The 14,722-nt window shown below is 43.5% G+C and overlaps 1 long non-coding RNA gene across 2 annotated transcripts; it reads left to right on the forward strand.

Annotated features, from left to right (window-relative positions):
• The first annotated feature begins 9,415 nt into the window (after window positions 1-9,415).
• Window positions 9,416-14,404, forward strand: LOC107202514. 2 transcript variants are annotated; one of them, XR_001520710.2, is made up of 3 exons: window positions 9,416-9,537; window positions 9,636-9,734; window positions 14,141-14,404. It is a non-coding gene; the product is annotated as an uncharacterized LOC107202514 (long non-coding RNA). The 2 variants fall into 2 exon arrangements; XR_001520709.3 differs by lacking the exon at window positions 14,141-14,404 and adding an exon at window positions 12,382-13,970.
• The last annotated feature ends 318 nt before the right edge of the window (window positions 14,405-14,722 follow it).

Genomic DNA, 14,722 nt, shown 5'->3' on the forward strand with positions numbered 1-14,722 from the left:
AGTGCTAGTGACGAATTCTTATCTCTGCAAATGAACCCATTTGCATGACACTGCTATCATTTTGTAGGTCTAGGATCTCAGAAGAATACCTTCTCTTACAAAATAGTAGCAACACTGGAAAGATAACGGGGTAAGAAGAGGGCAATGTATAGGGTAGGATTGCTTGCTTAAAACTCCCTTTGGCTGGGCAGCAAGGATCATCTCCACAGAGCCAGGTAGTGGCTGTTCTTTACCAGATGGATCGGGTGTTTGTTGGGAAAACAGTGCCTCTGGTTGTGACAAAAAGGGGTACGTTTCACATATGCTTATTTGCCAGTTCTTCTGTTTCTGTCAGGGTGCTCTTTGTGATGCTGGATTCCTTCCCAGCCTCCTGTAGATTTTGGAAAGCCTCCCAATCAGCTGCCATGTAGAAGGCTTTGAACTTAAAATGAGAACAGCTGAAATGCACCCAGCTCTGAGGAGACCCTCAGAATCCTTGTTCCATTTCTTTCTTCCTCTTTGGGACCACCAGGAAGGTGACAGGCACCATCCTGGGACTAGCACTGTTGGCAGTGAGGAAAAGTGGGGATTGCAGCACGAGGTGAAAACTTTTGAAGATAGAGGCTTGGATGTTTAATTGCAGGCCAGTGCTTGATTGGTTTTTAGGACGAAATTTAATCTCTCAGTGGAAAGGGAGGCACCCCCACAATTGGGGTCCAGCTGTGCAGGGTCTGCTGAAGAGGCACCTATTTCATAACCACAGGATTGTGTGTAAAGGCTGAAGAGAGAGGTATTCTCTTACTATGGAAAAAGATGTATCACTGGAAACTTTCTGCAGAAAAATCAACAAACTACCTTTCAAGGAACAGACACACTGCTGAAAAAAATGCCATTTGTGCATCATCTCCCCTCTTAACAATAAATGTGTCTGAGGTCAGGAGAAACAGAACTGCACACTATGTAGATGATAAGGACAAGCAATTAATTTAGCTGAGGTGTGCAATAGGTAGGTCTCACACCAGTGAAGGTTGAGTGCAGCTAAAGCTGGCTCATAAAACAAACATAACTCTGGGCAGCTACTTGGCAAAGTCCTACCCTGCTTCATCCCCTTTGGAAGCACAGTCATGGCACTGGTATGTAACATATCTTATTTGTTGATATGTCTGATTTTTGCATATAGGGTCTGAACTGGAAAGACAAAGAGATACCCTGAGATGTGATTAATACTGCCCTCGATATCCTTGATAAACCCAGAGGTTTGTTTACCTCTTGTAGCATGTTTGATTTCCCCTTTCACCGGCTTGAAGAAAGTTGTTAGTGAGGCAGCACAACAACCCACTTTTTCCACTTCCTTCCTCACACTCTTGCATAAAGCTGTGGTCACCAGCACAGGAATAAAAATAATGTACATTTTTTTGGTCCTTCTTTTTAATGCCTTTAGTAGGTTTTTTGCCTGATGCAGCAGAACAAGGCTTCAGTTCACTGCAGGGACCCTCACGTTTGCAGAAGATGGTGTCAAGTGCTGCACCTCACAAAGGGAGATGTGGCAAGCTCACATGTGCCTCTCTCAGCTTGCCTTGGGATGAAGGTTAGAACAGATTGCTGCAGTGATCTAAAAAACTGTCCCACCATCTTACAGGGATTTCTTGCAACTTCAAAAGTGACTGGTCTGTGATAAATGATATCTCACTTAGGAGGGGTTTGAGCCACACAGGAAATTCAGACGTCACAGGGATGAGCACTCCATTGTTGTTGGGTTTGTGGAATTTAAACATCCAAGATAAGAGCTTTGTTCCTCTACAAAATACAGGGAGTGGGAACAGGATTTTACACAAATACAGCTACCCACATTTTTTTTTTTTTTTTTTTTTTAAATCTCCCTCCAGTGCATTTGAAAAGAAAAAAACTCTATCAGTTTTGTTTAAAAATCAGGTTGTCTGTGCTGGTCAGAAAAATGCCTTGCTACTAGAATCCTATCGCTTGCTAGTTACAAATATCTTGCATTGAGATAATGGGATAATTTATAGATGGGAGGTACTGATCTTTAAAAATTTATCCTTCAGAATATATCGAGTTTACTGATCCAAGCCTATCTTAAGGATATATGCTCTAATCTATCTTTTCTTTCAATACAGTGAAAAAATTACTAGATTTTATACTTGAAATGTTTTATTGCTTTCCTTGACAACACCTGTCCAGGTATCTGGGTGAGGGAAGTATATTGCTTGACTTGGCCAGTACCAGTTTGTTGTCCTGTTTGTATCTCCCATCAGTTTATAGGTTTTCCTGAAAGAGCACACACACTCCTGGCCAGTGATGCAGCATCGGGGTGACAAACACAAAGCTATCCAGAAGATATGTGGAGTCATCTCCTACTGTGAATCTTGAGGAAGCATTTCACTCTATACCATTTAGGAAATATTAAGTGCTCTACCTCAGCCTCCCAGAAGAAGTAATTTTGGTGCAGTTTAGAGATGCTAAAGCAGCTTGGGAAATTAATATCACCTTCAGTATAGTAATCAAATTCAGCAGATTACCTGGGATTTTTTTTCCTGCAGAAACCTCTGTCACTTGTATTTGTGTAGGTATACAGTATTCAGGAGGGGAAAAAACTCTCTTCTGAAGAGGTCTCTGAAATATAACAGGAGAGAAGATAATTCATTGAGGGCAGAAGTTGTAATGTAGTACTCTGTTTTACTGGTATTTAGCTTCCTATAATGTGTGTGGGCCAGGCCCTGGTGACTGGGGACATCCTCTGCTACACCAAAATGTGAATTGTTTGAGTCAGCAGCATTGATTATGCTTTATGTAAACACAATAATATCACCTAATACATCATGAGGGAAAGGATGATTTATTGATGTCAGTGATGCAAAAGGAATATTTTGGTGTCACCAGCCAGAGAGGAGAGACAGACTGCTACTGCCTCTGGACAGATGTGTCAGAAGCACCCTTTGCTTTCCCAGAACATCTGTCCAGGAGAGAACTATCACACTACAAGTCAGCTAATCTCACTCCCTCTCAAGGCTTTGTCTTAAAAACAAGTGTTAGTCACATAAGAGGTTTGCATATTTGGGTTGGAAAAAGTGCATAATTCAGGACTTTCTAAAGCATGCAGTGTATCTGTTTCAAACTACAAAGAATTTGAAAGATGAGTGGTCAGGGATTTATGAAATGATTTATTGTGTCAGTGACCATTTAGATACTTCATATCAATTGATTCTTTTTCTCTGTCACAGGGAGAAGATTTGTTTTTACCCAGGGCCAAAACCTAAAGTCATTATAAATTTTATTACTTAGTCAAAATTCCTATTAAAGACTTAAGCATTTGGCTTAAGGCTCAGTATTTCAAAGGAGAATGTATTTAGAATAGAAAATAGAAGGAAGATATTTGTAAACATCTGGATATCTCTTTAAATTAATTCAACAAATACATTCAATCTTTTGCAATGCAAGCAGAGAAAGTTAATTCAGACGTAATTCCCACCCTACTTCCCTGCCAGGAGATGGATCTGTTTACTCCTTGAGGAGATAACTTTGTTTATGCTCTCCCAAGATAGCCTTAGCCTCTCCCCTCATACTGCCTTCATCAGAGGTGAGCCCTGCTAGCTGGCTTTCACAGACCTGTGTGATGCTCATCACCTCAGCACCCGAGAGGATCTCAAATAGCCTCTAAGCAGAAACAATTCCAGTGACAGAGGCTCTGAAGTGTGCTGTCAGTGGACAAATGGTCACTGAGAAAGCCTAAAATGAAAATGAACAGTGTACAGATTTCAGATTGGTCCAAGGGCCCCAGAGAAAGATTGGAGGAACACGGTGCAAACCTATCAGTGAGCATTGCTGTTGTATACTGGGCATATGCTCTCCTAAATCAGTTAGAGAAGTTGTATCTGTATAAATACAGCAGATTCTGCAGGCATGTTTTCAAGTCTAGACACTTCTAAAATATGGAAGTGGCTTGCCTGTAATAATTATACTTTCATCAGTCAACTAGATTTGATAACTCCTTAGGGCAGGAATTGTCTTTGGTTGTGGTGCACATATGGATGACAACTAAAACGTTAGTAATGTGTGGTAGGAGATCTGGAAATGACTGTAATTTGCTTTGTTTTTCTGAAGCCTTAAAACTTCTGCAAACTGAGACGACAGTAACGCTATGTTTGTACAGTGGTGAGCTATCAGATTTGAGAGATCACTTTTCAGAGTTAGAGTTTCCTCGTGTAAATTACACCACCTGCAATCCTAAAAACACATCTCCATCCATACATCAAAGCATAAAAAAGACATTTTCCTCTAAATTCTCAATATTGAATTAATGAACAGGAATGGTAGGAAGGAGCGACCTAAGTTTCACTTAGTACATTTTCTTGAGAGCAAAAACAGACAATGGTTTTCTTGAGTATCCAAACTAGCAGGAGGATGAAGCACCTTCACATGGTACAGTTTTAATATTTTGAATTCACACTGTCCAACATGATCTATTGTCTGATAGCTCAGAGCGCTGTTTTATTATTCCACGGTGTATTCCCCCTATTCCAAACACCATCACCTGAAATGACACTCTTGGCTGTTCAACCAGAGATAAATGTGTATAAATACTAATTTAAACCTCAACTGCAGGTGAATCTGAGCAGATCTCAAACACTGGTGCACAGATATGAGGCAGGTCCATCATTCAAATAAAATGTGTATTTGTTAGGTAACCTCCCACTCAGGACCTCTTAGAAGCCATCAGCAGTGTTCAGATGAGAATTTTTTCTTCTCTCATATTCACCAAACAGTTGTTATTCATATGGACAGTTGATTTTACCATAATTTATTAATGAGGACAACACTTGCATGCTTCAGGTATTCCAAAATAAGCCTTTCTGTGCAATCTGGGAAAAATAGGTAGGAGAGATTAATGATCTTCAATATACAATTGCCATATTTAATATATGACACACATGGAAAATTTGGTGTCCTTTTACTCCCTCTTGTAAGTTGCAAAGGCAAGTGCTCAGGGCTGTTGAAGTGTCAGATACATATTTATTTGTTTGTTTGTTTGTTTGTTTATTTTAGCTGTCTGTAATGCATAGTTCAGTCTCTTTGTGCATCTATTGGTACAGCCTCCAACTGCTAGTTTTTGGCACGTGATTGGGCATATTTGCAATATCCAGCTGCACAAAAGGGATTTTCCCACTGGAGCCAAGACGAGCTCTTTGGGAAAAGGGCAGGTGGCCCTGGGGCTGCCCAATGGCCGTGCGAAGATGCCAGGCTGGCGGCTTGGCGTGGCCTGGGAGAGCGGTGCCAGCGGCAAGCGGGTGACCTCTGGACGCAGTAAGGGCAGCCAAGATCAGCACTCTGCCACCTCATTTGGGTCCATGGCAGAGTGCACAGGCAGAGATCTGTAGCTCCCAAGTGTGGTGTGCATGGCCTTGTGCTGTGCGTGTGTCCTCAGTGCTGGCCAAGGGAGCAGGCTGTGTGAGCTCCAGCAGCCCGGCTGGGAGAAAACAGCCCAGTGTGCTCGGTCACTGCCTCTACTGAAGGGCTTTTGTGAGCTTGGAGGAGAGATAAAGAGTGAATTTGGTTTCCAGGGCAGTCTGTGGGTCACCCGTAATAGGTCACCCTTAACAAACAGCGTTGACACGGAGCTGGAACGGGGGCAAGTGAACGAAACTTAGCTCTCTCCTATTTGAGCAATGGAATTTATTCCCAGCTCTGACCTTGTACAAACTCTGTTACCATATTTATCACTCGGAAAGAATGACCACAGCCTCTGCCAGCACCATGGGCAGGAGGTCTCCAGCCAGGTCCTGGACACTGAGGAGCCAAATGACCCACAGTAGTGCTGGAGGATGGAGGGAGAAGGGATGTCCTCTGCTCTCCCACCTGAATCTGGGGATGCTGAACCCAAATGGCACATGGGGCTGTTCAGGACCTTGGGCATTGCTGCTCCCCAGGGTTTCTCTTCCCTCCCCCTGGGTGCCTCTGGGTGCAGGAGGGCAGTGCCCCGAGCTTTGCCTCCAGAAAGGGGGGAGGAGAGCTGGCCCAAGCACCTCTCTGCAGCTGGAGGCGGCAGGGCACGGTGGTGGCACTCCTTTCACCCTCGTGCCTGAGCTCAGCAGCTGCGTTCTGAGGCACACGTTTGCAACAAGAGATGCTGTGCTCACCCTGCCAGCGTCTCAGGAGGCCTGAAGGGAGGGGAATTTCTGCATGTAAAAAAAAATTCCTTCCCTTCGAATCCTCTGTGCTGTAAGGGGCTAGTTAGCTAATTATACAGAAGCTGCCCATCCTGTATTCCCTTCTCTTCTGGGAATGTACTTTACCAGAAGCAGTGACTGACCTCCCTGAGCATACAGGAAGCATCCTGCTAAAAAAAGAAAGCAGATCATGTGAACAGAGCTACACTTCCCACAAGGTGTAATTTTTCTCCGTTTGTTACTTTTAAATGCAAATGCATCATGGCAAAAACAGAGGAAGTATAAGAGTGCAGGGGAAAACTCTTTGAGCTCTTGGGACCTGTCTGCTTTGCATTCAGCTGTCCTGAGCCTGGAGAGACATTTGTGCTAAAGGTTATTTCAAAGTAGCTCAAAGGGGAGGCTTATTCTTACTGAGGATTTTTGTTAATCAGCTGAGACGCACCTCCAATCATTCACTTCTTAGGGTTTACTCTGAAATAATGTTTTTCCAAGTTGTTGCAATGGAGGAGGGAAACCTGCTTTGGTCCAAGGGTAGGTTCTGGTAAATAGCAGTGAGACTAAAAGCCAATCCCAAGGAGCAGGCACAGCAGTGCAGCCCCAGGGACCCTGCTGGAGCCAGGCAGCCTCCTGGGAACACAGGGACAGGACTTGCTGTGGCCGAGGGCTGTGGAAAGGGATTCCCTGGCCCAAGCCTGGTTTTTTTGGGTGGCTTGTGGCAGCACTACAACAACATGCAAAGAGTGAGAGGGTTTTTTACTGATTAAGTACTTATTCATTTGGACCATATGACTTTTTCTGGAGGCTTCAGCAAACCTGAACCAGTATAATAAATGTCCACCATAAGGAAATCATCCTGTGAAGCAAACCTCTTTTTATTGCTTTAGGATGTTGATTTAAATATTATTTCACAGCCCTACTGTAGTGATCCTTTCCTGAGTTTCCCCACCCTTATCCACACTGAGATGCCAGAAAGAAGGAGAGTTCACCATGAAGCTTTTTTTTTTTTTTTTGCTACCCCAGCTGTGAGCCAGAAAGCCTGAAATAGCTCTTTGGATTATCTCTTTGAATTTGGGGGGGCAATGTGCTTTCTCCTCGTTCCACCAGTTACCCTGGAGCTGTAAAGTGCATGTCCATAGATGTCCTTCCATGCAATTGTTTTAAAGGGCTTTGCAGGGGGAGATGCCAACAGCATCAGGTGAAATAGAGAGGAATAGCTTTGCAAAGGAGGAGAAACAAAGAGAAAAACGTCAAACAACCTGCAGAGAACTTGCTGCTGGCACTAACAGGGTTCAGCTCCAGCCTCTTGTTCTGTGGGCATCCCCAGGCTTATGACCACCCTGCTGCCCTGGCTCCTCAGGATGTGCCTGGCATGAAGCAGCACACAGAGCTTGTGCTGGTGGATCTAATGACTCATCTTGCAGGCTTGCTAAGCAAAAACCATTTTCTGTGGTAATGCAGTTGATAGCTTCCTGCTTGCTGTACACTACAGATACAGAAATATGAGACTACCATCAAATTGCAGCCATGGTAGAGCAAAATTTTGTAGTGTATCATGGCTTGGTGAGCAAGGCTTTTCTTTTCTGTGGGTGTTTCAGTCTTGTTTCAAGGTGGGGCTGGGTGCTACTGCAAATTTCACTTCCTTGCCATCTGCTTTCATCATGATTGTGTCAAAGCTGCCCAGAGAAAGCAGAATTGCAGCTGAGATACAGCTGAGCAAGATTAAACTGCTCTTTTTGTTTGCTCTGTTTATCTTTTCCCTCACCAGTGCACTTCCCTGCATTCCTCTGGTGCACTTTAGAACAAATAAGCCTTTTGAAATGATTCTTCTAGCACACAGAGAAACCACCTCAGGCAGTCATCAAAAACCTAGGCACAATTTAAGTGAGGCATACTGGCAAGAAAGAACAAAGGTGAAGCTTTTTGCCCTGAAAAAGTGTGAAGCTGAGCAGTCTGCTGCAGAGATTTTGTTTAGAAACACACACAAATATGGTCATGTAAAATATCACAGAAGATGTTCATAATTCTCCTGGCAGGACTTTCTTGATAATGGTGGTTTGAGGCTTAAATTGGACAAGAATTATATGTGATTATTTATTTACTGCTTTTCTGTCTATCCATTGGCTTCATAAAACATTGACTTCATCATTCCTCTTGGCATCAGTTCCCCTCTCCATAGCATGGCCCTTCCACTTGCCCCATGCTCTGGCCCCTCAAAAGATTCGTAAGTTCTGTAAGTCTGTCATATTTAAAGGTGAATATCGATTGTATAAAAAAACATTGAGTTGAGCTGGAAAAATATGCTTCTAAGGTATCATTATCATTATCTTGTCATGAATAGGGTGCTGCAGAGACTTACATATGAGTGTTTGACTTAGCACAGCATGACTCCAGTGTGGAAAATGAGCAATGTGCAAGTACATCAGCACAGGACAGTGAGAAAGCAGACAATATGTGCATGTATTGATCTGTCTGATGATTTGATAAATCGGTAGGTTCTGCCTTTAAAATAGCATAGAAGAGTTTCAGATGCTGAAATTTGAAGATGCTCATCTTTACCTAAGTGAGCTTTTTTTTGTTCTCATTAACTCAACCTTCATAGTTTCCTGTGGTGAAAAAGTTTCCAGTTTGATGACGACAATGCCCAGACTGGATGCTGAGCCAGGAGGGCAGGTGACAGCAGTGGGAAACCAGCTACAGTTGCACTGGGAGCTGCCACCAGTGGTACCTGGGATACAAAGACCCCAAGAGGAAATGATCTCCCCGTGTGCTGAACCTGCTTGGAAGTAAGTGTAGGGAAAACAAACAGCTTTGGTCATGCCAGGTTTAGTTGGGACTGCTTCCCCTTTCAACAGCTATTCAAATGCCAATCTATTTTTAACATTCCAAATATTTTTACAGCACAGTTTTGGCATGCATTTTCATACCGTAGTTTGGAAGGGCTAAGCTAAGGTTTTGATTTTACTTTTTAGAATGAAACCAGAGATATAATGCACCACCCTCTTCAGCCCAGAGCCTGCCAGTGAATGTGATTTACCTTGTAGTGGGATAGAGAGTGAGCATAAATTAGAATCTAACACCTGAAACACAGTGAGCACCAGCTTCACTTGGCGTGAACGAGCAGAGCTGTGGTGTCAGTGGAGCCTGACTGATTTATATCTGTGGGAGTCTGGCCCTTTGCCCACATAACTCCTATTGGCTGTGGCTGGCAAGTCCCAAAAACAGCCTACTTTTCTTTTTCTGGATGGAGACTTTCTTCTGGCTGCCATGTGGGACTCAGAGGATATGTCTTGTAGAATCAGAGAAAGCCCAAGAGGGAAATTCTTTCTTCTGCCTGACTCTGATCATAGCAGGCATCAAAAATCACCTGTCTGTGCAGGTATGTGCAGGGCCAGATCCTCGGTGTGGTTCCCTACATTTAGCCCCTGCTCTGTTTAGTGAGTCAAGTTTTAATGTTGAAATGTTCACTGTGCCAAGGGTCCTTGGAAGACACACTCCTGCTCTCAAACATTGCTGCAGAGCCTGCCTGGAAGCTCAGGCAATGAAGGCTCCTCAAAGATTCAGGCACTCCTGAAGGTGAGTGGGAAAGTGGGAACCAAAAGCTCCTATTTCTGATTCTGTCACATCTTGCCCACATTGCAGTGGCTGATGCTCCCCTACTTTCTTCAATGGTAGAGTTCCCATTTTGTTGTTTTATTTTTATTAGTTCACTGGGGTATAATGTGAAAGCAGGCATGATTTGGGTTGTGAGCTGTCAGCAAGCTGTCAGTCAGCTGCAATAGATGTGTTGTGCCTTGGTGTCTGTCAGCTGACACTGAAGGAGCAATTGAAATGGTTTATTGGGGTGGTATCACTGCACCCCGACCCAAACCACAAGACTCGCTTCTGCTGCTGACAAGAACAATGAACAGCAGTGAATTGATGGTAGCCCTTCCACCTGGTCAATATGAGATTGAATTAATCTTGCTGTGGGAGTGGGGGCTCACAGCACCCGAGTGTGGCTGAGCAATGGAAAAACTGTCAGATGTCAGAGAGGGAAGGGGCTTTTCTGCCAAGGATAAATCATCAGCAGTGTTATAGCCTGTTTGGTAAATAGACTGAGGAGTTGAAGCAAAGCTAAAATACCACTATACAACCAGAGGTGTTCAGGAAACCAATGTGTGCTACAGCTTTGTAAAATTGAATAGCTGCCCTGTTTCGACCCAGACGTGGTTAATCTTCAGCTGCAGATGAGACACTTTGTTTATAGCAGGCAAAGGCAGCCTGCAAGGGGCTTCAGTTAGATGCAGAACCCCTATTGTCAACAAGAATAATCCTTGATTACTAAGAGCTGAAGTCCTTGCCAGGAAGAACAAGTCTCCAAGTTTACACCCTTATGATCAGAAGGATAAGCTATCCATAATCCATTTTTTTTAAGGAAGAAGAACTGGAAAAGCTGTTTGTGAGCAGCTGAGACTGCATTTTGTTGGTTGCCAGTGCTGAAAGGATGTATTATCACAGTCCTGGGCACTTAATCATTGAGTGGAGTACACAAAAATAGCCAGGAAAGTTGCAGGCTGTGCGGAATGGGTTGAAAGGTTGTGGGAACATGTTCTGGCACACCCTTGTGCTGTGGTGAGATACACGATGAGGGGGCAGGGGAAAGAGCATTTCAGCAGGCCCAAGCAAAGAGGAATATACTCTTGTTTCCATATAAACCCTCTTCTCTCTTTCACTCAGCATCGTTTTGCTTCCTGGAGCAGAAATAATTTCCATTAGTCATTCAGGGTAACATGTTTCTAATGCATACAATGTGGAAATGTCTCAGAAGCAAATCTATGGTCCAGTTCAAATGCTGGGAAAAAGCTTTAGTATATTACACAATAAAATATTTGTAAACACAGATGACTTGAGTTTAAGAGGAACTTTGGTCAGCTGGAAAATAAACCAACACAAAATTACAACACGACAATAAATGAGCCAAGTAGGGAACCAGCCTGTGGCTCTTAAAAAAACACCACCATTGCAAGAAAAACCCAAGGCCGTAGTTGGAGCGGATACGAGAGCAGGTACCCCAGGGAAAATAGGATAAAGAGACATTTGGTTGGCTACCTGTGATATATATTAAGAAACAGCCCATAAGCCCCAGTCATTGTGCCACAGTTAGTATCAAGTTAGCCGCCTTGCTGCCAGACCAGCCAAGGCATGAATACTAATGCTGCCCTCAGCTGCCACAGAAATTGTCTCTTTGCATAAGAGGAACGAAGACCTTTTGTCCTTGCTTGTGCCAGGACTAAGCCAGGAGCTCCAGCTGCATCTGCAATCAGACAGGCTCTGCTTAGCAGCATTGAACTCGCAGCACTGTATTTAAAACTCACTCTTCTCCGCCTCCCAGGGAGAAAATGAAAAGGAAGGCTGCACGCACGCCCTGTGGTAAGGGTGGCCCAAGGTGGTGTCCCTGCTGGCTGCACAGCAAGGCGATAAAAGCACAGCCAGAACATGCTTTTTGGAGCACATCGGCTGTGTGAGCACAGTAGGGGACCCACTGTGGGCCCTCTGGGGCAGTGGGGGAGACATGAGGTGGTGGGAGGCTGTGATGCAGGGCTGTGCTTGGAGTGCTGGAGGTGCAGGGATGCAGGCACAGCCTCAGAGACCCTGTGGGGCCGGGAATGTGGCTGCTACAGGAATATCCCAGATTCCATGGGGCTGCATCCCTTGGAATTTCCTGCTCTGCAGGAAAGCAGAGCAGCAGAGCCTTGTACAGATCCACAAGCGACTGGAACTTTCTCAGTCGGCAGAGGGGTGAGGAGGGCTCTGCCACCAGGAAGCAGGGGCAGCAGCAGGGGTCCCTTCAGCCTTGGATGGGCAAAAGCACGTCGATGGCCAAACCACAGGCTGTGTGACTCAAAACCAGAGCCCTTCTCTGTGTCATGCTTGCTAACTGGTATGGCTGAGGGTGCTGAGCTGAAAAAATTAAGAAATTAATTTTGATGGAGAATTTTTTTCCTGCTGCCTTCATGCTTGAAAGTATCCTTGCTTTTATGTTATCCCGCTCCCCCAACAGTCTCGCATGACTTTCTTGAAGATTCGCCTACGTAGTGGAGTTACTGTAGGGCCGTTTGAGTTGCTGTTTCTTCAAAATAGCTGTTTCTGAACAACCAGTGCAAAACTAGGCTTATTCTGAAACAAAAAACCCCTTATTCTGATTGATCTCAATACTGTTTCAAAACTAACATCTTTTCAGGAGTTGATCGGGTTAAATCAGAACAGTTGGAAGAAGAGTGTCCACAAAGAGAGGGATCAAGACCAGACCTCAAATTCACACCCTCTCTTAATCAGAATGAATTGGCAAGCATGGACAATTGTCCTGTTCCACAGAGGAAAAAAACAGGAGTATATAGATGAGAATCTGATACAAAGGTAGGGGCCTCCCAAGCACTACTCTTTCTTCTAAGCATGTAACAGCTGGATGAATATTAGTTTCTCCTGTCAGCTGCTTGTCTTATGCAATGTACTTTGTTCTTTCACATTTATGGTGAATGTTTTCCCCCTTGTGCAAGCATCAGCTTTCTCTTTATCATTCTTTCACCAGTCCTGCTTCTTCAGACAACTGAATGTGTACAAACAGCCACTTCCTTATGATATAACGCTTCCAATTTTCACATAATCACCTTGCCGTCAATTACCTGCATCAAATCAGTCCATTCAAGCAAATGAGAACTCATTGCAGTTATGTCAGTCAGGTTGTTTTCAAGAATCCAAGGGACCTCTGGATCTCAGTGTACAAACTGTCACTTCCTCTGTCAGTCAATCAATGAAAATCAGAACAAAAATAATGGTGACACTGAATAATTCAGTGATACACTCTGACAATATCTGCTAAACTCCTGTCAACATAGCCTACCTTGCTGTTTCTGGAGCTGGCCTTACAGTCACATGGACTATTATTAGTCTGGTTTTTGGACAGTTAACACTTTTTGCAAGAACAGGACAGAATAAATTGGTATTTTTATCATCATGATGTTACAACTATAGGGATAAAATCCCAACCAAAACAGTTTTGTCACAGTTATAGGCAAGGGGATGTGAGGATGATCAGCTCTCCCAGGTCAGCCTTGTCTTTGCTGCTTGGGTTTGTGCCCATCTCCTCCTCTGCCACACTCCCAATACAATGTGAGAGCACACTTATGAAGCACCAGGGAGTTACATAATTTATGACCCAAATGAAAACATCCAGGGATGGCACAGAAGTGGGTGGTTGAAGACACTTTGCCAAAAGATTCAGTCAGTCTTCAGACAAGAGAAGTAAACCATAAATCCGAGTGAAGTAAAGACACACAGCGGCTTTGGTGTTAATATAAGTGGAGCTACAACTGTGGCTCTTTAATGTGAACAAATGAAGCACTTCCTTGGCTGTTTTGGGTTTTGTATGTAGAATCTCTTTAGCTCAAGACAGAGAAGAACAAGAGGTGGTTGTTTCATGTTTGAGCTTTCTACAAATTGGATAAAAGATCTAACGTAGTATAAATAGTAAAAAGTGAGTAACCTGAGCTAACAGGCAAAAGACAATGCTAAACAAATTCAAAAAGTCAGTCTTATCACAGTATCTCAGCTCTAAAATAATTTATGTACAACTGTAATGGACATGTAATCATGCAAAGCATTTAAATCAAGACTGAACAACTTAAAAAATAAAAACTGCTGTAGATTCAACAGTTAAAAATACTATATTGAAAAATTAAGATGGGGTATTGTCCTTCAATTACAATGCAAGATTTAACCAAAAGTATGTATTCTATTACCAGCTGTTAAAACCAGCTGGGCAGTATTCTTTATCTCTTCCACAAGCCATCCTCCCTCCAGGGGGATATCTCATGTTGATGGGCCATTGAGTCTCAGTGCATGACTGATAAAATTACAACATCCCATTGGGAGATGCTCCACCCAGGGGGAGGAGCCAAGCATTCCTACCTGGATATAATCTGACACTTGGAACACCACAGGCATACTTTCTCCACTGGATTCCCAGAGGAAGACCAGACCCATCTACACCACCACTGGACCTTCAGAGGAAAACTACAGGATCCCTTCTACAGGATCCCTGCTTCAACAGAACCACATCTGTCTCTCCAGGAGGACTGCAGCCACCATTTAATGGCTCTGCTACCAACACCCTGACCAACAGGGGCCAGTTGTATTCTCTATGGTTTTTGTGCTGATGCATTTTATTTAAATTTTCCTATTAAATTGTAGGGGTTTTATTTATACATACTAGCAAATAACTGTTATTCTTACTTCAATATCTTTCACCTGAGAGCCTTTTAATGTCAAAATTATATTAATTCAGAGGGAGAGTTTACATTTTCCATTTCAAGAAAGGCTCCTGCCTTCCTTAGCAGACACCTGTCTTTTCATGCCAAGACAGGTATTCAGACTTCATTATACATAAGGCTTTCGCTCTTTGTCTAGCTGCACAAGACTGGAGTAATGTGTCTTCCTACTGTCCTTTTAGTCCCTGGAATTTTTCCATAATGCACAAATTAATATGGAAAGTTAGTTATTCAGATTGGAAAAATATGTAATTT

The sequence above is a fragment of the Parus major genome, chromosome 3, assembly GCF_001522545.3.
Source record: "Parus major isolate Abel chromosome 3, Parus_major1.1, whole genome shotgun sequence".
Classification (NCBI taxonomy): Eukaryota; Metazoa; Chordata; class Aves; order Passeriformes; family Paridae; genus Parus; species Parus major.